The 26,459-nt window shown below is 39.0% G+C and overlaps 1 non-coding gene across 1 annotated transcript; it reads right to left on the bottom strand.

Moving 5' to 3' along the window:
• Positions 1-12,380: 12,380 nt before the first annotated feature.
• Trnan-guu (transfer RNA asparagine (anticodon GUU)) lies at positions 12,381-12,453 on the bottom strand. The gene has a single exon. It is a non-coding gene; the product is annotated as a tRNA-Asn (tRNA).
• Positions 12,454-26,459: the final 14,006 nt, after the last annotated feature.

The raw sequence follows: 26,459 nt of genomic DNA, 5'->3' as shown, positions 1-26,459 counted from the left end.
AATAAAAAATCCACATAATTAACAATAAATAATACCTAAATAAAAAATTAAAAATATCTAAATACCACAAACAAAAATTCAATTAACAATTCAATATAATCTTCATTTCATATTTTTATATATTTTTGTATCTTGCTCCTTCCATGCTACTCGTACTAATGATTAAAACGCGACACCACATTGGAATCAAAAAGCGAGAGGTGTGAAAGAGGGGATCTTTGTATTAAACATAATAAGCGAACAATTCTCGACACCCGACAACCAGTCCCAACTTAGCTTGAACCGTCACCACAGATAATAAAAGGTGAAAGAAAAATAAAAAAAAAACAGCATATTGAGAAAAAAGTCATTATATTGTATAGGAAAAATGCTGGATTTTTATTTTATTCTCTACTATAAATGTACTTACTTATACATTATTTTAGTATACATCTACCTCTTTTATTTTCTGTTATACAGAGATTTACGTTTTTAGTGTAAATCTACTTACGTAAACTTACATTCGTAATCACTCATGGGGTGGGTAGAATCGAGTAATCATAAGAAACATAGCAGACACTTTTCGACATAAAAAAATTGCTTTTTTTTTTGACGTGACTTATTGTAAATTTGCCGCAGATAACATTAACTACTTGGCCGGATAAAAAATTGCAACACTTAAGCACATATATTATATATTTACACAATATACATAATTTAACAGCCTCTGTGGTCTAGTGGTTAGAGCTTTAGGCTCACGATCACGATCACGAGGTCCGAGTTCGATTCCCGATGGGGACATTGTCGAAATCACTTTGTGAGACTGTCCTTTGTTTAGTAAGGACTTTTCAGGCTTGAATCACCTGATTGTCCGAAAAAGTAAAATGATTCCGTGCTTCGGAGGGCACGTTAAGCCGTTGGTCCCGGCTATTAGCTATTACTTACCCGAGTAATGAGAAAATAGGTAATATTGTCACGTTGAAGCTGAACAACGACCCTCATTATTAGAAACGACATAATCTCTTGCGCTTTTTTTAATTTTTTTTATTCACATTCAGACCAAAATAGAATAAATTATAATAAGTACTTTTTTATTTCTAACTTATTTGTCAGTAACTTTATGAGTTATATTCTTATGTGTGATGTATTATATTATAATATGTATGTATGTATATTCTTTTTTTTTTTTTGTTAAAAGTACTTGGGTACTTTATGTTACTCACAATTTTCCATATTGTCATGCGGAACCCTAAAACTAGGCACGCCGCCATTTTGACATCTGTCTAATGACGTCACACGGTTGAAGAGTCTCAAAACAAGAACTCAAAGAACTCAAGAGTTCGATGATATCCTGTATATGGAGTGTTTTTAGATTTTAACCATAGATTTATGATAAAAGAACGAAAAAAATAATGGTCAACAATTATTGTCTATGAACACGTTTACGATTCTAACCCTTGTAATTTGGTCTGTGTTTAAAGATAACATAATACGTAGCATAAAGTTCACGATTATCGCAATTGGGGTAGACAGAGATACATCCATAGCAAGATGATCTAAGTACCCACACCTCACCGAGCTTTCTGTTAGACCAACGTGATAGGTGAGCCGTATCGCCGTCTATAATGGTCGAGCCAACTTTGGTAGGGTTTTGACGATGTTTGCTATAATGAGAATACATACACATACATAAACTCACGCCCGTAATCCCTAATGGGATGGGCAGAGCCACAAGTAATCAAAGACAACTTGCAGCCGCTGTTGATACGATGTTGTAAGCTGGATACGATGAACCTTATGGTGATAAGGGATCAGCCAATCGCCCATAACATTAGTCCATCATGTTAGAGGACACAATAATAATACGAATCTTCTCTTCTTATCGTGTGGATTCTGTGGTGGAATAACAACCTCCTCAACCCTGGTGTCAGATACACATGTACTTAATGACAACCTCTGTGGTCTAATAGTTAGACCATTGTGCTTTCGATTAGGACATAAATAGCCTATATACGTCCCACTGTTGGGCACAGGTCTCCCTTCAATCAACCGGAGGGATGGAGCATACTCCACCACACTGTTCCATTGCGGTGTGGTGGAGTGTGCAAGTGTTTGGGCTAGTAGCCCAGGGTCAATTGCTTGACTTGCCTTCCGAAGCACGTAACTACCTTACTTTTTTGTAACAGGTAATTCAGCCTGCAATATTCTAGCCAAAAAAAGAAAAACTCACAATTTAAAGGTGACTTCGATAATGTTCCTATCGGGAATCGAACCGGACAGGTTATTTTATTAATTCGCCCATCAATTCAATACATAGGTACCTTGAATAATAAAATAAAGTGGTTTTATAATTAATTTCCCTTAAAATAGCAGTTCATCCATTACTTTAACCAAAAGTGATGAATACTAAACACCAGCTTAAGTATTTGCTATTTTACTGTCATCTCTTTTCGTTGGAACGAGGCTCTAACTTGATTAAAACTTCAATTTTGTGCAATTATCCAAGGCGTCGCCTTAATCCGCCGTGAGAGCTTCGCCTTAAGTGGTTTTCTAGACTAGGGATAAAATGTTTACTCTTAGGATACCGTCGCGGTAAACCTATTCTAGGTTAGAGAGTTGTATACCTATTTGTCGCAGTCGGATTATCATCATCATCATCAGCCCATTAACGTTCCCACTGCTGGGGCACGGGCCTTCCTTATGGATGGATAGGGAGATCGGGCCTTAAACCACGCGGGCCCAGTGCGGATTGGTAGTTATTAACGACTGCTAATGCAGTCAGTCATTATAATTACCAAAACGGTGTGCTCACGTGCCCTCACTGTGCGCGGGAGTTCAATGTAAAGATAGGCTACATAAGCCATCTCCGGGCGCATCAGCGTCGTGCCGACTAGGAGTCGAAGTGGTCGCCATGACCGAAATCGGTCGGAGAGATCATCATCACATCTCGACAGCGCCATCTATATTATTTTTCAAAAAACGTAGCCTCGATAGTCCCTCATTGCTTCAATGTGAGCTTTAAACCTCCTGCGCAATAAAGGGTATTTGATTGATTTAAATATAGATATAATCCGAGGAGCTCGGTGGAGCAGCGGTAAACGCGCTCGGTCTGCGATTGTTGAAGTTAAGCAACTTTCGCAAAGGCCGGTCATAGGATGACCACAAAAAAAAAGTTTTCATCTCGAGCTCCTCCGTGCTTCGGAAGGCACGTTAAGCCGTTGGTCACGGCTGCATTAGCAGTCGTTAATAACTATCAATCCGCACTGGGCCTGCGTGATGGTTTAAGGCCCGGTCTCCCTATACATCCATAGGGAAGGCCCGTGCCCCAGCAGTGGGGACATTAATGGGCTGATGATGATGATACCGGTGACTACATAAAATCACAACCATGCAGTCTGGTAACTGCGTGAGGTCCGACACACACTTAGCCGTGGCTCCCCTACGCATAGACAAGATGGCGTAATAGTCCTCCTACTTGACATATTTCTATTCTTTTAGATCAAAGCTATGCATCTCTACGTGGGGGACGGCCCCTAGAGGAGACCCTAGGCTTAGATATGTACCTAGGTCTTATGTTGCAACCTATATCACGGTTATTACGAGAGGACTTTGAATATGCATGTAGCAGAAACAAGGCCCTTTTCTAATACGAAGACCAGAGAAACAAAAACATAGAATTCGTCGGTAAAACCTACAGAAAGTCATGTGTTAATAATAATTGGCGATGTGCTTTGGGGTTTAAAACGTACACACAGAAGCAATTCATCTAAAAAAGCAATATTGCATTTAGACATTTGCGCATATGAAAACAAGTGAATAGCAATATTGCTTTTGTAGATGATTGCTTTGACGTGGCCTTTTTAAACCCATCACTTGTCACCATACACCAAACAAAATCAAATGAATAGCTTGTAAACGTCCCAATACCGGGCACATGCCTCTCCTCAATCGAATCAGACGAAAGAACGTCTGCGTCCAATTTCAAAATTCGAACATGTTCACTACACACAACTGATAAAAAATACATAAGGTCTGCGTGCTGCCTTCACGATTCAATTCAAATATATAGGCTGTTTATGTTATGTGTATGTTAGGATATGTTGTTGTGCAATAAAGTATTTTTGATTGATATCAATCAGCACTGACAAAATCGACAATGTCGTTAGTAGAAACACTAGTTAAGTGTCTATAAAAGCTCTCAAGATCTATCCCCTAAAGCGCTTAGTACGTAGTTTAACGCACGGTGTCCCTAACATTAATGCGTTGTGGCGTGGTTTGACACGAAGACGCTCTCATCATGACCCCTGTGGCTTTGGAAGCCGAAGACAGATAATACAAAAAAAATAATTACTTATTATAGAAAATGGCGTGACGGGTTGCCGGAGGGACTGGCCGGAATACGCACAGGACCGCGAAAAATGGAAAGAGGAAGGGGAGGCCTTTGCCCAGCAGCGGGATCTTGTAGGCTAGATTAGATTAGATTACTTATTATCGACTCTCACTTATAGATGCAAAACAACCTATTTATAACGTTTTAAACAAAATTTTGCCGTTTTAAACCTCAAAAAAATCGTTTTAAACTGTTAAAAACTCGTCTATAACAATAAAAGAACTGTGTTTTAAGCAATTTTTGGCCACCTGACGTCATGTTTCATTTTAGTTCATAGTTAGTTCATTAGTTCATAAAATATCTACTTATAGAAAGTGCCCAAGACGCACCAACTAGAACTAAACATGCTAAGTATGTTATTATCAATAATAGTACCTATATTACAAATTCATAAGTTCTTTACACAGTTTATAGGTACTTCGTTATATCCCTACCTCGGTGAAATCAATAAAATGTAGTTATAATTAATGAAAACATAGTTACTTATACAAAAAAATGGTTGACTTCGGTTTTAAACGGTTTTTTTTTCGTTTTAAACGGATTGTTTTAAGTTTACGCGGTTATTATCATAATTAAAACACATAGTAACGGGTTCTTACCGCGTTTAAATGGAGATTTGAGACTCCCGATATTTCGACACTGTTGCAAGTGCCATGATCACGGGATGACGGGATGAATATCGGGAGTCTCATATCTCCATTTAAACGCGGTAAGAACCCGTTACTATGTGCTTTAAACGGATTGGTTTAAATGGTTTTAAATCGGCCTTACTCTCACTATGAGGTCGCAGGTTTGAATCCCCATAGTGGAAATTGAATGGAATAGGCCATGATTGTACAAAAATAGATACAGACTTTACAGACGAAGTAACATTTATGCTTGTACATATTAGTGCAATTCCGTGGTGCCTGCCTACCCTAACGGGAAATAAGCGTGATTTTATGTATGTTTATGTATGTATTTGTTTCAATAACACAGTTGGCTCATCTAATATACACACGTTGGTCTAACAGAAACCTTGGTGAGATGTGGGTACTTATTTCACCTTGCAATGCATGTACAATCAAAGAGCAAAAGTTCAGTCAGTAAGCCATCGAATTATTTGTAAACAGTGGTGAAATTATGAACCATTAGTTTGTCATAATTATAAAATTTATGTTTTTTTAGGTGTTTTTGGTCTATTACAGAAACGACATGTAACCAGGAGGTCTTATGTGTAACCAGTTAATTTATTACTTTGCAAGAAACTGATTGGACTTTTGCAGCTTATAGTACCTCTGACTACCCCATTGGGATATAAGGCCTCCGTGGTCCAGTGGTTGAGCGTTGGGTTCACGATCCGGAAGTCCCGGGTTCGAATCCCGGTGGGGACATATCACAAAAATCACTTTGCGATCCCTAGTTTGGTTAAGACATTACAGGCTGATCACCTGATTGTCCAAAAAGTAGGACGATCCGTGCTTTGGAAGGCACGTTAAGCCGTTGGTCCCGGTTACTACTTACTGATGTAAGTAGTAGTTACACGAACCATGTCAGGGGCCTTTGGCGGCTCAATAATAACCCTGACACCAGGGTTGATGAGGTTGGTAATTCACCTCACAACCCACACGATAGAAGGAGATTGAGTTATAACCGTGATATATTATGTATGTTTATTCGTAAAATAGCGGTGGCCCTGTCTATACTAGTAATAAACCGTGGCTTTACTCGCCCCACTGAAGTAATAAGTGTTTAGCGCGCGTTCTGGCATAATGTGCAGTTTTATAATCCGTTATGAAAATAGTCCGGCCAAGCAGTGCACTTATGGTCAAATGGTAAACTTAGTTTTCTTCTATTGCGGCTGTAAGGTCGATGACTGATCTGAAACGACTCATGTACAGTCATGAGCAATATAATGTACCCTTCTTTAGGACTCTGTCGCACTAACATATTTGACATTTAGTGAGACTTACAGTTAAATTTGTCAAAAAAGTTAATGTGACATGGTACCAAAGTGTATACCTACATATTAATGGTCGTGACCGTACAGGGTGTTAGTGATACCGCAACGAAAAAAATAGAACATCTACTTGATTGTAAGTACTATTTTTTTTATATAGATAACATCACATAAGCTTACGACCATATTATTAGAAAGAGGGTAGACAGATATGTCTACCTACTCCACTCCAATCTCATCAGTCATCCCGTGATCATGGCACTTGCAACAGTGTCGAAATATCGTGAGTCTCATATACCTGATTTAAACGCGGTAAGAATCCGTTATTATGTGTTTTAATTATGACCATATTATTATCCAATAAACATCATCATCATCATCAACAGCCTATATACGTCCCACTGCTGGGCACAGGCCTCCCCTCAATCAACCGGAGGGGGTATGGAGCATACTCCACCACGCTGCTCCAATGCGGGTTGGTAGAGGTGTTTTACGGCTAATAGCCGGGACCAACGGCTACAAACAAAAAATAAACATACAGTTTGATAATACTTAAACCAGCCCTCTATCTTGAGCAATTTCCTTCTTTTCTCAAATTAATGTACTTACTAATGCTGTTTTGAGCTATGTCAGAGGCCTTTGGCGGCTCAATAGTAACCCTGACACCATGGTTGATGGGGTTCGTAATCCTCCTCACAATCCACACGATAGAAGAAGACAAAGAGTTATTATTAATTTAGCTTAAGTACAGTTTTCAATAACGGATTTGACTCAACTATTAAAGACGGCGATACGGCTCACTATCTATCACGTTTTGGTCTAACGGAAAGCTCGGTGTGGGTACACACCTCACTAGTATATCTCGATTGGGATAGTCTGAAGTACATCCATCGCAAGATGAACTAAGTACCCACACCTCACCGAGGTTTCTGTTAGACCAACGTGATAGGTGACCCGTATCGCCGTCTATAATGGTCGAGGCAACTGTGTTAGTGAAAACTGCACTTAAGATAAATTAATAACTCGTTGGTGCAAGTCCGGTACCGGAGATCGAACCGGCACTCCCCGTTTGACAGCAAGCTTATCTTTCCATCTTACATTACCTTTTACAAAAAGTATATATTGTACCCCTGGTACTCTCCACCACGGGGGTGATTCCCAAGCACCTACACCACAGTCTGAAAATGCTAGGCCTCCCTACCAACACGTATGTCATCATGCAGAAAGCAGCCATACTTAACACCTGTCGGATAGTACGCAAATTCCTATCCTCCGACATTGACATCATGACTGAACGCACAGATACATAATTACCCTCCTTCCAGTGGCACTTGGTCTGTGACCTGTGTCTCTGGTAAATACCCTCCGAAAGAGGAGATAAACTATAGTTTAAAAGGAAATAATAATAATAACACTTTATTGCACACAAATTCACAAAACATTTACAGGATATACTTATTCTAAGGCGGGCAAAGGCGGCCTTATCGCTAAGAGCGATCTCTTCCAGACAACCTTCGGCAAAGGATATGGTACATTTGTTGCAGTGTAGCGCGCAGATACGTAAAATAAAACAATAGACACATTTTATATATACATACACAATCATATATGCTAATCATAATACTTTATCTTTTATATCTTTTTAGAAGAAAGAAATACTTAATATCACTTAGAGGAAATATTTTCTTTCATATTTCATTTGAAATGTGCTGTGACGCTTTATGGAACTTTCTATTCGAAAAATTTGAATAAAACTTCTGTACAAAGATATTTGCAAAGAAAAAGGCTTGTATTGTGCTAAAATATGACTTTTCTTGAGAAGTTTACAATACAAACACACAAATCACGCCATTAAACCCTAATGGGGTGAAAAGGTGAAGAAATGGATAATGAGAATTGGTAGATTTTGGTTTCTTATAATATTATAATTGGGAGCGGAAAGTAAAAGCCATATTTCGAAGTCACTCCATCTTGGTTATTGGTGTCAGTTATTAGCGACATCTGTTAGATTTTTTGGTTACTACGTTACACTTTCAAATATTAACGGATTATATTTAAACGAATTAATCGACCCTACTACCTAAGTAAATGGTTGACCACGCCGGCGGGGTCCGTATCAGAAAGAAATGGTATAAAAACCAGAGAATATACAAGATCACATTCCTGACACTTTAAAGCCATTAAAAAGTACTATTTTACAATTATAGTGCAAAAACTCATGTATTCATGATACGACAGTTCTTTTCTCGGTTCTTTTGCCTGTATTTTGTAAAAAAAAAAAACGAAATGTCAAAACGAATTGCAGATAACCAGTGATCTGTGAATATGCGACCGTTTAACGATCTTTTTAAATTATAGTCAACGTGGGGAAGAAAACTGCAACAGCAACACATCTTTTAAATCAATGTAGGTATACATTAGAAGTTATTTAATAACTAGAATTTTAATATTTAGGTAATCATTAATCATATAATAATCTATTTTATATAAAATAAGTCATATGAGCTTTAAATTTATTTTCTGACATATTCAAAATATTGCTGGTATTTTATTGTAAAAACGTATATACACGTATAAACTTATAACTCAAAAAAAGATGCTTTTAGGTAATTTACTTACGAGTAAGTATGTGTGTACAGTCATGAACAATATAGTGTACCCACTTTAGGACTCTGTCGCACTAACATATTTGACATTTAGTGAGACTTACAGTTCAATTTGTCAGAAAAGTTAATGTGACATGGTACTGAAGTGTATTAATGCTCGTGACCGTACCTATATAATTATATACTGTGGTGTCCTCTAACGAAAGAGAGAAGGACTGTTGTAAAATAATTACACCTTTTTGTAATCGTAATTACACTTTTAGTGCTTGTAGAAAGCTTCTTTTTATTGACTTGAAGTGCTAAGAATTTAACCTTGTGCATTCTTCGGCTATTTTACGCCGTTTAATGTTCTATGGCCCTATAAGACCTTTTGAAACGGTTTTTTAACGCGCGTAGGTAGGTGTATACGTAAACTCGCGCCAGTAATCCCTAACGGGGTAGGCAACAAGCCATTAGAAGACAATTCGTAGCTAGTTTTAATACGAAGTCATAACAAAATAAGGAAGACAAAAAAAGTAAAGGAAGGATTGGGGGGGATCGGGGAATAAGGGGGGACGTGAGGAGGGAGGAGGAGGAATAAGGGGGGATAGGGGAAGCTTTTTTACCGGACGGACTTACTCTCACCAAAATGGTTCTTATTACCATTTTCATTCACGGAATCCTAAAAATAATTAAATAAATATATTTTTGTTATTAATTGTACTTATTGGCAATAGGCTCTCCCCCTATTAAGTGGGACTACTTAACACATAGCTGGCGAAGAGTGGGTGTACTTACTATAGACCTCAGCGTACACCTTCAGGGATAGAAGCGTGATGCTACGTAAATGTTTACGTTTTATTGGCCTTCCCACGCAAAGCATAACTTCAAAATTCAAAAATATTTATTTTTCAAAATTAGCTTACGTAGTCAGCGCTTGTTGAGCGTCAAAAATTAAATTAAGTACATAAATATTATGTAACTAGCTGTAAAACTACTACCACATCGGAATCTGTAACGCTGAGGGAAAGACGTGGCCAGAAAACCTGTGCTGGGCACAGGGCCCTAGTCCTACTGTTTCATGTTTTGACTTTCCTCTCTTATTGAACAAATGTACTAATTAACATTTTTACATACGATTAACATTTGTGCAATTCAAAACTACATTGCATAATGTGCATACGAAAAGAAAAACGTAAAACACAATTTCACTACACGATACATGCACTATAAATCGAAAAATGAAAAACAAAAGTGAACGCAACTTTTTAAATTTCCCGCGCGCACAGACAAAAAAGAAAAAGCAAATCTTTCTCGCGGAATGGCAAAGGCAACTGCATTCTGCCTCTCGTCATAAACTCACGTAAAAATAATATAATATGTGGAACTATGTTGAGAGCACTCGAAATATAAAGTCATTCAGTGTGGAGTGTGGAGGCTTTTATGGTAAACGACACGATTTCTATGGTAAGAAACTATTTAAGTAAGCTCAAGATAAGCGTCTTTTTGCCTTACGCCACATCTTCACTTAACATCATTTACATTCCCCATTTGTGCGGCCAAGTAGCTATGCGGCAAAGGAGATCATCGGATAACGGTCCAGATGTCAAAGTGCCGGCCAAAAAATTATTTTGCTATATTCGGTTAGATCTTAACCGTCTGAGTATTTATTACTATGACACCAAATCTGTGGGATCAATATAAGTCACTTCAAAAAAATTTTTGCATCACGCAAGATTTTGGTCAAACGCGTTATCATTATGTTTTTTTTTTTTTTGACGTGTCTTATTGTAGATTTGACTACTTGGCCTGTAAAAGCCACTAACACCCTGCACGGTCACGAGTATTAATATGTATACACTTTGGTACCATGTCACATTTACTTTTTTGACAAATTGAACTGTAAGTCTCACTAAATGTCAAATATGTTAGTGCGACAGAGTCCTAAAGTGGGTACATTATTTATTGCTCATGGCTGTACAGTGTTCTTGCAAAATCGTATCGTTAGATATAAAAAAAAATATAAAAGAAAAATAAGTTTTCTGTATTTGCGTAGGAACGCGTAAAAGCCGTAAGGCTGTCTACAAAAAAAAAATAAAGGAACACTCTTGTCTTTGATGCAATGACGGGGAGTGAAAAGGATTTCTTTTATGGGGGCTTTAACAGCTCATAATGTGTACTTTGTAAGCTTCTTGTATGAAAGAAAGGAAGTATTCATTTTAGTTTATGCTCATATCAGCAGTAAGGTAACATAAAGGCGCAAGAAGCAATGATATTATTAATTTTAATAATCAGAAATCATTTATTCGCTTAGGATAGGTACCTGAACCGGCGTGCGTGTATGAAGCGATTGATGACTGTGGAGGAAGCAAGAAAAGTGTGTCAGGATCGAAGCAAATGGAATTCCATAGTCTCTGCTTACCCCAGTGGGAAATAAACGTGAGTTTATGTACGTATGTATGATAGGTACTTACAGAGTCACAATAATGGTATAAGTCACTGTTACAGAATATCCTGCTAATTATTATTCATCACTAATTTAAGAGCCACGCTCTAGTCGGTGTAGCATTCTCCATGCTACTTTTTTAGGGAAAAATAGGGCAATGGTTTTCCCTCTTCCGCCCCGCAGTACCTACTCTGTCTGACGCGTTTGGGATGGCGCCCAGAGTAGTCTATTTCAAAGCCGTACTAGGACTCTTGTCCTTCACCTCTGAATAGTACTGACAGTTACTGCTGCCCTCTGTCAGGTTCCAAGTTACAGTCCCTGTGACTTGCCTCTTCCGTCCTGCATTGCTGTCTTTTTCCTTTTCGGCGGATAAGAAAATGACAGGTATAACTTAAAGTAAAATTAGGAGGTGTTTAAAGGAATCAGCACTATTGAAAACATAAACAGCCCATATACGTCCCACTGCTGGGCACAGGCCTCCCCTCAATAAACCGGAGGGGGTATGGAGCATACTCCACTACGCTGCTCCAATGCGGGTTGGTGGAGGTGTTTTTACGGCTAATAGCCGGGACCAAAGGCTTAACGTGCCCTCCGAAGCACGGAATTATCTTACTTTTTCGGACAATCCGGTGATTCAAGCCTGAAAAGTCCTTATCAAACAAAGGACAGTCTCACAAAGTGATTTCGACAATGTCCCCATCGGGAATCGAACCCGGACCTCCAGATCGTGAGCCTAACGCTCTAAACTCTAGACCACGGAGGCTGTTGACATTAACGAAATATTGTGCATTAGAGATTTTGTAATTATCATTCATGTTGTATTTACATAACATAAGCGCAGAACTGTGTCCAGAATAGGGTTGTCAGAGGTACATCCATCGCGAGATGAATTAAGTACCCACACCTCACCAAGCTTTATGTTAGACCAAAGTGATAGGTGGAGAGCCGTATCGCCGTCTATAATGGTCAAGGCAGCCACATTTGATTATTTTATTAAATAATAAAAATAAGAAATATTAATACCTAAATGTGCAAAATATTCGCCCCCGGGTGGGCTCGAACCACCAACCTTTCGGTTAACAGCCGAACGCGCTAGCCATTGCGCCACGGAGGCGTTATTTTTACAATATAAATCATTCATTGCTTATCAGCACCTGCTCATTAATTCATATTGTATCATACGTCCCTAACACAGTTGTGTATTCATATCGTCAATAAGAATAATTAAATGCACTTGTTCAAATTTTTATAAGTGTGATAACGAATCATCTTGCGTCTTCTGTCCTCAAGAGGCAACATGATTGAAGTACCTACACTTCACCGAGCTTCCTGTTAGACCGACGTAATAGGCGGGATATGTTGTATTTATGTAATTAAGTACTTACAATAAATTGTTTTGGCAAACGCAGTTTAGCACAGAAGAAATACAACATCGATTTATGATATAGATATACCTAATACAAACTGAACCTATTATTCCATTTCATCATAGTATAGTTATCCCAACAATTAAAAAAATCAATAAAAATGTTTTTCATAAAAAGTACGTTTGAAGTACGAACGGTCAAGCCGTTTAAAAACAATTGAAGTTTTAACACGCATTCAAAAACTACAAACTTATATTGACCGTGATCAAAACCAATTTCAAAGTAAATCAAAAACTAAAAATTGTTTTATAAACGCAAATCAAAGTTTGTCTTAAAATTTTACAAACATAATTTTGCGGTTAGGTAAATGAATTTGTATTGCGAGTGAAAGGAAACAATAGTTTTAACGGAAGCAAGGTAAAGTTTGTTCAAATTCAAAATGAGTGGATCGCAACCCCACGTCATCGACCATAGACAAAGAATATTTTTACTTTTTAAAGAATGAGTACTGGCCACTAGCGCGGTCAAAGCTAATGTAAAAAAGTTTTCCAAGTTTGAATTACGAACTTTTAATGATTAAAAGCTTATAGATGGTACGGTTCATTCATTCATTAGTAGGTACAAAAGTTTACTTTCTAATATTCTCGATATCAACTTATTACTGTCATGTCATAGAATATTATAATTTTATAAAAAAATGTTAATGTAAGTAACATTTACGTAACTAAGTAATTTTTTTTCTCATATTTTGGTGTAAAAACGACTCGCGTTGCCTCGCATTTGATTCCTCTATATTGCCTCGAAGAAAAGTACTTTTCACACTCTATATCTTCCCGGCCAATTAGAGAATGATAAACAAAAGGTCGTATCACAAAAACTATCTATTTTCTCAATATATTATAAAAAATATCTATCATATATGGAATCTTGAATTATTAATTATTTTATACTCTACCTACGTGCACTTTGCGTTACATAATCTATGACCAAACTGGACTTCATTATTGACTAGGGCTGGGAGCAAACAAATGAATTATTCACGAAACCTATTCAGTGACCCACCGTGTACCGAGGGGCACAACACTACTCAACTGGACTCATTGCTAGGTCATCAAACGTAAATTGCCTAGGCATTAAAAATGTTTATCGTTTTTTTTTTTTATGAGGGAATTGTGTACCATAAGAAGAGATTGCGGCCAAACGCGAGCCTATTCTGATTTGCAGACACTTTTAATGCCTTTTAACAGCTTCCGTGGTCTAGTAGTTAGAGCGTTAGGCTCACGATCTGGAGGTCCGGGTTCGATTCCCGATGGGACATTATCGACTTTGTGAGACTGTCCATTGTTTGGTAAGGACTTTTCAGGCTTACGTAACGTAAGCGGTTACGTAAGCGGACCTTGTGAAAACAGGATAACGCTCGGAAGGCGATCTTCAATCGTGTGGGTTCTGAGGTGGAATACCAACCCCATCAACCCTGGTGTCGGGGTTATCACTGAGCCATAGGCTCTGAGATGACTCCATCGACTCCTAACAAAAGATAAAACAATACAAGACAAATCCGGCCAAGTAGTTAATGCCATCTGCGGCAAATCTACAAATAAGTCACGTCAAAAAAAATACAAGACAAATGTTTTGTTGTATGTGTTTTCACGTATCAAATTGAGTTGGATTGTAGACTGTGTACTGTTCATTAAGGTTTGCATAAGATATCGTTTAATATAATGAAACTCTTGCTACTACGACAGGAATGTGGAATACAAAATAAACAAAACTAAAAACCACAAATGTAACGATATCTCTGTAGTAAATTGCTGTGCCCAAATGTCGTTTCTGTAATAGATCAAAAACACCTACAAAAACATAAATTTTATAATTATGACAACTAATGGTATATAATTTCACCACTGTTTACAAATAATTCGCTGAGCTCAGTGACTGCACTTTTGCTCTTTGATTGTAGAGGTACGTAACGTACACTTAATAGCCAATACGTACTAACATAGGTATACCTAGTATTTTCAGTAGCACGTATATTCGCCACCGAGTGCACTGTCATCGACTGCACGAACTAATTAATTATTGCACACCACTTTGTGTGTGGTACGTGCAATGAAAATTCCATTCCAGATTTGCCTCGCATTCATTACTTGTTCGGACAAAAGGGGACCACAACACCTACAAACCAGCTCAGCAGATTTGTTGTTTTACATTGGTGCTAATTCCTGCAGACGCCATCTAATTTTATTTTAAGTTATATCTGTCATTTTCTTATCCGCTGAAAAGAAAGGGAAATGAAATAACACTATTACAGACTATGGGGATGATGCCAGGAATATTCCCAAATTGGGAATGTTCTCGGGAGCGGCATCATCATCATCATCAGCCCATTAACGTCCCCACTGCTGGGGCACGGGCCTTCCCTATGGATTGATAGGGAGATAAGGCCTAAACCATCACGCGGGCCCAGTGCGGATTGATGGTTATTAACGACTGCTAATGCAGCCGAGACCAACGGCTTAACGTGCCTTCCGAAGCACGGAGGAGCTCGAGATGAAAACTTTTTTTTGTGGTCACCCATCCTATGACCGGCCTTTGCGAAAGTTGCTTAACTTCAACAATCGCAGACCGAGCGCGTTTACCGCTGCGCCACCGAGCTCCTCAACGGGAACGGAATATCACTGGCAAAATAGACCGTTGGTGTTACGAATTTTTTTTATCCAATATCAACATCCTTTCACTTGATCCGTCACGCAACCAGAGCATCGCTTCATTAGCCAACGATACTGTTAAATGCAGTGGAAAACCTTCTTTTATTTTATTTTGCGCTCTGCCGGCCAGCGGTGAGAGATTTTTCAGACTTTTTTTAACATAACATAAGCTAGACTGTATCCCAATTGGGGTGCTCAGAGATACCATCGCAAAAGATGTAAGTACCCACACCTCACCGAGCTTTCTGTTAGACCAACGTGATATATGGTGAAACGTATCGCCGTCTATAAAGGTCGAGCCAACTGTGTTAGTGTTAGTAACAACTTCTGTGGTCCAGTGGTTGAGCGCTGGGCTCACGATCCGGAGGTCCCGGATTTCCGGATTCCCGGATTCCCGGTGGGGACATATCCCAATGTTACTTTGTGGTCCCTAGTTAGGTTAGGACATTACTGGCTGATCACCAGATTGTCCGAAAGTAAGATTATCCGTTATTCGGAAGGCACGTTAATCCGTTGGTCCAGGTTACTACTTACTGATGTAAGTATGTAGTCGTTACATGAGCCATGTCAGGGGCCTTTGGCGGCTCAATAGTAGTGATGAGGTTGGTACTCCACCTCGCAACCGCACGAGACAAGAAGACTGTGTTAGTGCGAATACAGTTAAGATAAACAACTATACCAAGACAACAGGCCTGAGGGTGCCCTGTTGGTCGCGAACCTCGGCTCAGGGCATCGTCTGATAGGATAATATTTAAAAGAATTAATCGACCCTGGCGGGTCGATAACGATAAGCGAAATGAGGGAAATCGTCGACCACGCCGGGGGGCTCGTTATCAGGTTCAAGTAGTTAATGCCATTTTCGGCAAATATACATGAAGTCACGTTAAAAAAAAGTTTGCTTTGCCCACCTCATTATGGCGTGAGGCATACATTATATAAACTCTCGCCTATTTCAACCCAAATCCCAACGGGCAAAGCAGAAAATGGAATTCCATTTGCTTCGATCCTGACACACTTCTCTTGCTTCCTTCACGTTCATCATGAAATGACGTAAATTCAAAAATGTTACATTGGCCTTCAACAAGTTTATCCATAATATCTCTCTATTTAAGAGCTGCGCTCTTGTCGGTGGAGTAATCGCCATTCCTCTCTTCTTACCGCCAAAACCTTCACCTCCCGATACGACCTGACCTGCACCTTCTCTTTTATTTGTTTCATAAATGTTATCCTAGGTCTACCCCTTCCTCTCTTCCCTTCAATTTTTCCTTCTATAATGTTTGTTATAAATGAATCGTCGTATCAGGTGGCCAATCATATTTCCTCTCCGGTTCTCTATAGTCTTCAATATGGTTCTCTTTTCTTCAACTCTTTCCAGCACTTTTTCATTTGACACCATTTCAGTCCAGCTTATACCCTCCATCCTTCGCCAACACCACATCTCAAACGCTTATAATCTATAATAATTACGTTAAATAAATGATTCTGATTTCTGGACGTAGCCTAGAAAGTCTCTCATTTCTAACACTTAACATCATTTCGAACAACTTATGTAGCGCATGGTGGCTTTATAAGTATTAAATTAAATTCATAGTGCTAACAGGCATAGGGGAGTATTCATAGAAGGTGGCGAACCGATGTAATGCCTATTGTTAGGTCTCTGTGAGCCCTAGGCCTTTTGTTTAAACCTAGATTGTTCTAGCCTTTCACAGATTAAAGAGAATTGAAGAGGCATTCTGTTCACCTAATACGTTATACAATAGAACATACATACATACATACATAAGTTACCTACTACGGAATTCCATTTGCTTCGATCCTGACACACTTCTCTTGCTTCCTCCACATTCGTCAATCGTTTCATACACGCACGCCGGTTCAGAGCAGATCGTACTGAACCTTTTTAAGGACATCTCCAATTTGGTCAATGTACAATCAAAGAGCAAAAGTTCAGTCACTGAGCCCAGCGAATTATTTGTAAACAGTGGTGAAATTATGAACCATTATTTGTCATAAATATAAAATGTAATGTTTTTGTAGGTGTTTTTGGTCTATTACAGAAACGACATGAAACCAGGAGGTCTTAAGTGCAACCAGTTAATTTATTACTTTGCAAGAAACTTATAGAAACAGATATGTTTGCCCTTAGAAATTTTTGGATCTACCTACTCCACTCCAATTTCATCAGTCATCCCGTGTTCATGGCACTTGCAACAGTGTTGAAATATCGGGAGTCTCATATCCCTGATTTTAATGCGGTAAGAACCCGGTATTATCTACTAGTCTCCTCTACTAGTCCTACAACCTTCGCTTTATACAATAGAAATAAAAAAAATGGAAATGTTTTTTTTTAAATATTAATGGGAAAAGGTCTCATTGGGACAACACATCTAAAAAGACAGTATTGCTATTCAACATTTATTTGACATTGTACACTTACATTTTATGTAAAATTGCAATATTGTAGAGTTTTAATTGTACTTAGATAAATACTATTCGGTTGTAAATGTCATACGATCCTGACGACCCGATTACTCCAACTATAGAGGCGGGCAATCAGCCTGCCGAACTCGCCGGCGTGGTCGACAATTTCCCTCATTTGGCGCTTACCGTTATCAACGCACTATGGTCGATTAATTCGTTCAAATATGATCCCCTCAGATTACGCCCTGAGCCGAGGTTCGCCCCAACTGGGCACCCTCAGGCTTATTGTCTTAAATTTTGTACCGGGTGAGAGCCCTCAGCGCTCCCCATTTGTCCGGCCAAGTAGTTAATACCATCTGCGGCAAATCTACAATAAATCACGTCAAAAAATATACATACATAAACAGCCTATATACGTCCCACTGCTGGGCACAGGCCTCACCTCAATCAACCGTAGGGGGTATGGAACATACTCCACCACGCTGCTCCAATGCGGGTTGGTGGAGGTGTTTTTACGGCAAAAAATATAAAAGTAAATAAAAAAGTATGTTTATAATTTCAAAAACCGTATTTAGAATCCAAAAGACGAACAAGAGGCAATCTAACTGGAGGAAAAACACGAAAAAGAATGATAAAATTCGGATACAAGTGAAAAATACATTTGGGTCCTCGCAAAGTACCCACTTGTCAGCTAGGAGGTCGGTGTCTCGACCTTCTTCGTCCCTTAGTAGATATTAAAATTTAAAGGGTTCTTCACAAAGTCTTGAGGGTTTATTAAAAATCTAAATTTATTTTTTGGAGTAAGCATTAGTCTGTTCATCGGTTTGCTACGGGGAGCGCTGGTTAGCACCCCGATGAAAGAGTTGCACAAATGAGTTATTAATTAATCCGATTTTCACTAAAAATGGCGATTTTCCTCCAGACATAAATTTCGAATGATTTTCTTAATTTTCTTTTATGTATTATATTGTATAGGTGGCTTATTTGTATGTATGTTATTACATATTTATACAATTTATGTCGAAAGATTATACTTATGATAATTTTTTCCTATTTCATTATTTCTTTTTATATTATTTTCTTAATTAAGAGACTTTTTGTAATTATTTCTTTTTATTTTGGTGCAATAAAGTGTATTTGTATTGTATTGTATTTAATTTAATTTATTTTTTCAATTTATTACTTTGCACCATCCCGTGCTCCAACGCATAAACTTCTTTCACCCTAAGGTTGCCTGGCAGAAATTGCTGTTTAGCAATAAGGCTTATTATTGCTTATTCTATTTGTCTGTATGTTTCCTGTGTTTATTTTTTTGTGTAATTAAGAATTATAGATTGATTGCTTGATTGAAAGACGCGACGCCTCATATACGGCGATACATCTCACCACCTATCATGTTGGTCTAACAGAAAGCTCGGTGAGGTGTGGATACTTAGTTCATCTTGCGATGGATGTACCTCTAACAACCCAAATTGGGATAGTCGTGAGCTTATCTTATGTAAATACAATACAATACAATACAATACAGTACAGTACAATACAATACAATACAATACAATACAATACAAAATCTCTTTATTGCACTTAAATCACATTAAAAATACATAAGTATTATAAAATCACACAAAAAAATATCACTATTTATACACTATTTTTTTTATTGTAAATAACACTATTTTACAATGTAAATAGCACAGGATCATAATATTAATGATATAAAATCATGTGGCCCCACCACTTATGATTGTTGCCTTCCAATTACTGAGCTGCTGGAGAGGGCCACATTCATAGTGTGGCCCTGGATCCCGGGGCCACGTAAATACAGGGTGTTAGTGACATCGTAACGAAAACTCCTAGGGGTGATTCAGATAATGAATCTGAGTTGTTATTAAGTGGAATTTTCCGTCGCAAATGTATGTAACAGAAAATAATAAAAAAAAAACTATATAATTATATATGTGTGTGTGTGTATTTGTTGTTAAGTTGTATGCATAGTTTGTACCCGCAATCTTTCAATTTTATTTTTTTTTACCTTTTTCCTCACCTTATGGTTGTCTGGAAGAAATCGCTTTAAGCGATAAGGCCGCCATTTGCCATGTACTTAGTTAAGAGACTTTTTGTAATTATTTCTTTTTATTTTGGTGCAATAAAGTGTATTTGTATTGTATTGTATTGTATTGTATTGTATGTGTGTATTGGGCTGGTTTTCCCTTCGCGGGTTAGAAGGTCAGACAGGCAGTCGTTTCTGTAAAAACCGGACCTGTCAAATCTTCAGGTTAGGTAAGCGGACCCTGTGAAAAACGGGATAATGCTAGGGAGGAGATGATCTTCTTCTTCTATCGTGTGGGTTGTGAGGTGGATTACCAACTTCATCACTTTGGAGATAATGACATGATGTGATTTTTTACATTTATGACCTCGCAATGGACACGCCATGGTTTTCACTATATGACACCAATAGCATCAATTTAAGAGCCACGCTCTTGTCGGTGCAGCATTTTCCATGCTACTTTTTTAGGGAAAAATAGGGCAGTGGTTTCCCTCTTGCCTTCCGCCCCGCAGTACTCTGCCTAACGCGAGTGGGATGGCGCCCAGAGTAGTCAATTACAAAGCCATACTAGGACTCCTGTCCTCCGCCTCTGAATAGTACTGACAGTTACAGCTGCCCTCTGTCAGGTTCCAGGTTACAGTCCCTGTGACTTGCCCCTTCCTGCATTGCCGTACCGATGGCTCCCATCTTCGCCTCTGCAACCGTTGAGGTCTTCATCCGTATCCCTGGGCAAGGGCTCCACGTTACACCCCGTAGGTCTGACTATAAATGACAACGATATTTAATTTGATTTGAAGATTAACATTTCCAGGTGCAGACTATAGATGAGGCTCCTACATGTATTTCTATAGGCTGCGGCAGCTTCACTCTTTGACGGACCCCCTGTTCGATATCACGGGATCTACAGGGTTGCCAGACGACAACCTTTGCCATACGATGGTGCATAGGTACCGGTGATACCTGCCTATTTAACGGCGCGTCATGCGTCAGTAATAAACCGGCCCGCAAACCACTTGGCTGTTTCATTGCTAGTTACCTAACGTACAGTCATGAGCGATATAATGTACCTACTTTAGGACTCTGTCGCACTAACATATTCGACATTTAGTGAGACTTACAGTTCAATTTGTCAAAAAAGTTAATGTGACATGGTAGCAAAGTGTATACATACATATAAATGCTCGTGACCGTACATACCATTGGCGAATGAGGATAGCAGTACCCACGCTCGTGTTAAAAAAATACATAATGTCGTATATAGGACACCTACTGCCACACCACACACAGCCACACACACACACACACACACACAGCATAGCCATAGCCTAGTGGTTAAGCGCTAAGGAAGCTCCAGATTCAAATCCCTGTGGGAACATAACAAAAATCACTTAGTGATCCCTAGTTGGGTTAGGACATTGTTGGCTGATCACCCGATTGCCCGAAAGTAAGATGATCCGTGCTTCGGAGTTTTTACGTAAGTAGTCGTTACATGAGCCATGTCAGGGGCCTATGGCGGCTCAATAGTATTCCTGACACCAGGGTTGATGAGGTCGCTTATCGACCTCAGAACTCATACGACAGAAGGCCATAGCATAGAAGAAAAAATAGTACTAAATATTGTGATGTATATAAGTCATCACTAATTTAAGAGCCACTCTCTTGTCGCTGTAGCATTCTCCATTCTTGTCTATCAAAGGCCAATCTTTCACTTCCTTATAAGTCACGACGTTCGTCTGCTCTTTAATCTGTTCAATGTAATCTCTTCTTGGTCTTCCCCTCCCTCTCTTTCCTTGTAGCTTCCCTTCTATGATTTTTTTTTAATAAATTTGTCGTGTCTTATTCAGCGTCCAATTAGCTTACCTTTTCTATCCTCAATAACTCTCGATATTTGCCTCTTTTTCCTTACTCTTACTAGCTTTTTCCTCATTAGTAGTGTGTATATAAGTATATTGTATAAACAATACCGTGTCTGCCAAGTTTTCTGTCAAATTACTGACAGAAAAATAAAAATAATTTTATCTAGGCATTTCTAATTGTTTTTTTTTTTACTTATTTTTCTAATCACTTGTGCCACCCCTAATGCTAGACCCTCCAACTAGGGTTGTTCAACAATAGCGCCACAGGGTCGTAATTAAAAAAAAAACGCGTAACCGACGCAGGGCGTGAAAATTCACGCGTTCAACTCAATGCGTGAGATGTGTGCGTAATGCGTGACACGCATTTCTAGATGCGTGCGCACGCGTGTGCATCACGTCACTGTCCTGGGAAATGACGTAAAAGGAAAAGTGGCTGTAGGTTTTTTTTTAATATTTACATGAGTCGGAATGTAAGGTTCATTGGTTTGGAAACTTTAAATGTTAAACTTGTAGCCTATATTTTCTGCTTTACTTAGTTTTTACGTTTAAAGGTAAAAAGGTAGGAGGTAAAGGAGGTAAAAAGGTAAAAAAAAAGGTAAAGGTTTAAAGGTAGGAGGAGCTCGGTAGCGCAACGGTAAACGCGCTCGGTCTGCGATTGTTGAAGTTAAGCAACTTTCGCAAAGGCCGGTCATAGGATGGGTGACCACAAAAAAAAGTTTTCATCTCGACCTCCTCCGTGCTTCGGAAGGCACGTTAAGCCGTTGGTCCCGGCTGCATTAGCAATCGTTAATAACCACCAATCCGCACTGGGCCCGCGTGGTGGTTTAAGGCTCGATCTCCCTATCCATCCATAGGGAAGGCCCGTGCCCCAGCAGTGGGGACGTTAATGGGCTGGTGATGAACGTTTAAAGGTGTGTACTGACCGGTGTTACGAGGCTTATTGTACCATTCGCAGCGAGCATGATATGTTACGTCATGTGCTTAAAATCAGTGTTGATGCTCGCTACGAGCGCCTTATTTCCCTGTACAGTCATGAGCGATATAACATAGGTACCCACTTTAGGACTCTGTCGCACTAACATATTTGACATTTAGTGAGACTTACAGTTCAATTTATCAAAAAAGTTAATGTGACATGGTACCAAAGTGTATACATATTAATGCTCGTACTGACAGCACGAACGCTCGCTGTGTAAAACATTTCATTACTCATTTTTTGAATAAACATTTTCTCTCTCTCTCGCACTCTCTGTCGTAACACCAGTCAGTACCCACCTTAACAAAATATAGCTTAGCATCGCGCCTGTATCCTCAAAGGGGTTGGCAGATATGTATAGTCTGTATATGCACACACTCCTCACCAGCCATGTCTATAATTCTGGAAACCACGTGATATCAATGAGGGTCTTTCCAATCGACGTTACCTTAAAACACGATAGATGGCGTTGTTAAGTTTTTTCTTCGTTTAAACTTCTAATTTCAAGGATAACAAATGACCCTGGTGTCCGGGTTATTATTGAGCCGCCAAAGGCCCCTGACATGGCTCATGTAACGACAATTTACTTACACCAGTAAGTAGTAACCGGGACCAACGGCTTAATGTGCCTTCCGGGGCACGGATAATCTTACTTTTGGATGATCAGGTCATCAGCCTGTTATGTCCTAACTATATTAGGGATCACAAAGTGTTTTTTGTAATATATCGCCCACCGGGATTCTAACCCGGGACCTCCGGATCGTGAGCCCAGCACTCAATCACTGGACCATTGAGGCCGTTCTTACCTATAACGAGAGTTAATGGAATAGACAATAAGGCGTGATAGAGACAGGTGAACAAACATGTCATATCACAACTTCGCAGACGATCATCCGCTATCTTTCATCATCATCTCCATAGCATTATCCCGTTTTTCACAGGGTCCGCTTACCTAACCTGAAGATTTGACAAGTCCGGTTTTTTACAGAAGCGACTGCCTGTCTGACTTTCCAACTCGCGAAGGGAACACCAGCCCAATACATGTTAAGTCACATACCTTCGAAAATGCATTTCTCGTTAATGTGGGTTTCCTCACGATGTTTTCCTTCACCGCTGAGCACGTGATAATCATTTATGATCCAAACATGAATCCGAAAACAAATTCGACAATCATTGCTTTAGGCCTGTGCTAGATTCGAACCTGAGACGTCGAATTGATAGGCAAGCGTTCTACCAACTGGGCTTGGAAGCCATGGATGGCTACTATCCGCTATCTTTCATCATCATCACTAATTCAAGAGCCCCGCTCTTGTCGCTGTTGCATTCTCCATGCTACTTTTTAAGGAAAAAAATAGGGCAGTGGTTTCTCTCTTGCCTTCCGCCTCGCAGTACTCTGTCTGTCGCGAGTGGGATGGCGCCCAGAGTAATATATTTCAATGCCGTACTAGGACTCCTGTCCTCCGCCTCTGAATAGTACTGACAATTACTGCTGCCCTCAGTCAGGTTCCAGATTTACCTCTGACTACCCCAATTGGGATACGGTCGTGAGCTTATGTTGTGTGTGGCATTAACAAGACCAGTAATTATAAAAAAAAGTCTCTCGACCACCAAAGAGGGCAGTTTCCGCTTTACGTTTCACAGGAGACTGAAAACCCTTGGTTAAATACGACGCTGTAGGTATGTATATGTATATGAAGGGAGGGTGCGTAAGGTAGACAAGAATGGCTGGCCGCTGTTTCCATTGTCTTACGGTATCCGTCATTTATTTTACATGTACCATAACATCATAGAAGGGAAGCTATAAGAAAAGTTACTTTTAGTTGTTTTTTTTTATGTTAGTATTTTATACAAGATGTTGCACTGTCCCGCACCTCTCTCTCTCTCTTTCTCTCTCTCTCTCTCTCTCTCTCCTGTCGGTGAAGTAATCGCCATTCCTCTCTTCTTCCCGCCAAAACGTTCACCTCCCGATACGACACGACCTGCACCTTCTCTTTTATTTGTTTCATAAATGTTATCCTAGGTCTACCCCTTCCTCCTTTCCCTTCAATTTTTCCTTGTATAATGTTTTTTGTCCCGCACCAAATTGTAATAAATGTTTCCTTTCCACTGGTTGCCTGGAAGAAATTGCTGTTTAGCAATAACGCCGCCAGATTGTACTGTATCTATCATCCATTTGTGTAAAGTTTTGTATGTTGTGTGCAATAAAGTATATTTGATTTGATTTGAAAGAAAGGAAGGGGACGACCAATATAAGCTTACATGGAACAGATTAAAAAAAAATGTAAAGGTGAACGTCGTCACTTATAACGGAGTGAAAGAATTGATAGACAGAAATGGAGAATGCTACACTGACAAGAGCGTTTTCTCCCTAGCATAATCCCGTTTTTCAAAGGGTCCACTTACCTAGCCTGAAGATTTGACAGGTCCGGTTTTTTAGAGAAGCGACGATTTATTTTTTCAATATTTTAGAAAATAAAAAAAAATATCTTTTGTCACTATACATATACAAACCGTATATTATATATAATTATAATATAATCTATTTATATATATTATATTTTGTTGTATTGAGGACAGAAGAGGCAAGATGATTGGACACTTAATAAGACACGACGAATTTATTAAAAACATCATTGAAGGGAAGCTACAAGGAAAGAGAGGAAGGGGAAGACCAAGGAGAGCTTACATGGCGAACATCGTATCGGATAAAGAAGTGAAGGAATTGGTCTTTGATAGACAAGAATGGAGAATGCTACACCGACAAGAACGAGGCTCTTTAATTAATGAAAATGATGCAACTTACGGTTTAATTTGTCGTGGCATCTTAAAATCATTTCATGAAATGGTCATATTTGAAAAGCGTGGCTCTTAAATTATGATGGCTATGGAAATGCGCACCCTTCTTGAAAAGTGCGTGTCACAGACTTTAAATGTGTGCGTTCTTTTTAAAGCAGCTTGTATACATAGCTATATACACATAAATACTAACATAGTACGGACGTTTGCATATGTACGCGGCAAATATATTTCTGCAACATCATTACTTGGCTTCGTAAGCTTAGACTTACCGGGTGAGAGCACTCAACGCTCCCCATTTGTCCGGCCAAGTAGTTAATGCCACATGCGGCAAATCTACAAAATAAATCACGTCAAAAAAAAAGTAAATAAAAAAGTATGTTTATAATTTCAAAAACCGTATTTAGAATCCAAAAGACGAACAAGAGGCAATCTAACTGAAGGGCTGTGAGAAGCTGCAGTAGTTTTAGGCGGATGAGACGTTCGTTATGTAAAAAATGACGATTCAAAGTGTAACTATGTTACCTACTGAATAAAGATATTTTTGAATTTGAATTTGAAAAACACGAAAATAATGATAAAATTCGGATACAAGTCGAAAATACATTTGGGTCCTCGCAAAGTACCCACTTATCAGCAAGGAGGTCGGTGTCGTAGTCACATTATTTAAAAAAAAAGTAAGCTCAAAGAGTACTTAGTATGTACCTACACAATGTATACCTCTGAATGTAACCCTCTGAGTTGTTAATTTATATTAACACTTTCAAGGACAGAACGTCTAATGACGTTCCGATCCCAATGTGACATATTACCTATTATGAACCATCAATGACCCATGATCTCTGTCCGTGAAAGGGATAAGTGCAGTTTTCACTAACACAGTTGGCTCGACCATTATAGACGGCGATACGACTCACCATCTATCACGTTGGTCTAACAGAATGCT

Source organism: Pectinophora gossypiella, chromosome 26 (assembly GCF_024362695.1).
Source record: "Pectinophora gossypiella chromosome 26, ilPecGoss1.1, whole genome shotgun sequence".
Taxonomy (NCBI): domain Eukaryota; kingdom Metazoa; phylum Arthropoda; class Insecta; order Lepidoptera; family Gelechiidae; genus Pectinophora; species Pectinophora gossypiella.
Note: the sequence above shows the minus strand (reverse complement) of the source record. Positions and strands in the feature narration are given on the sequence as shown.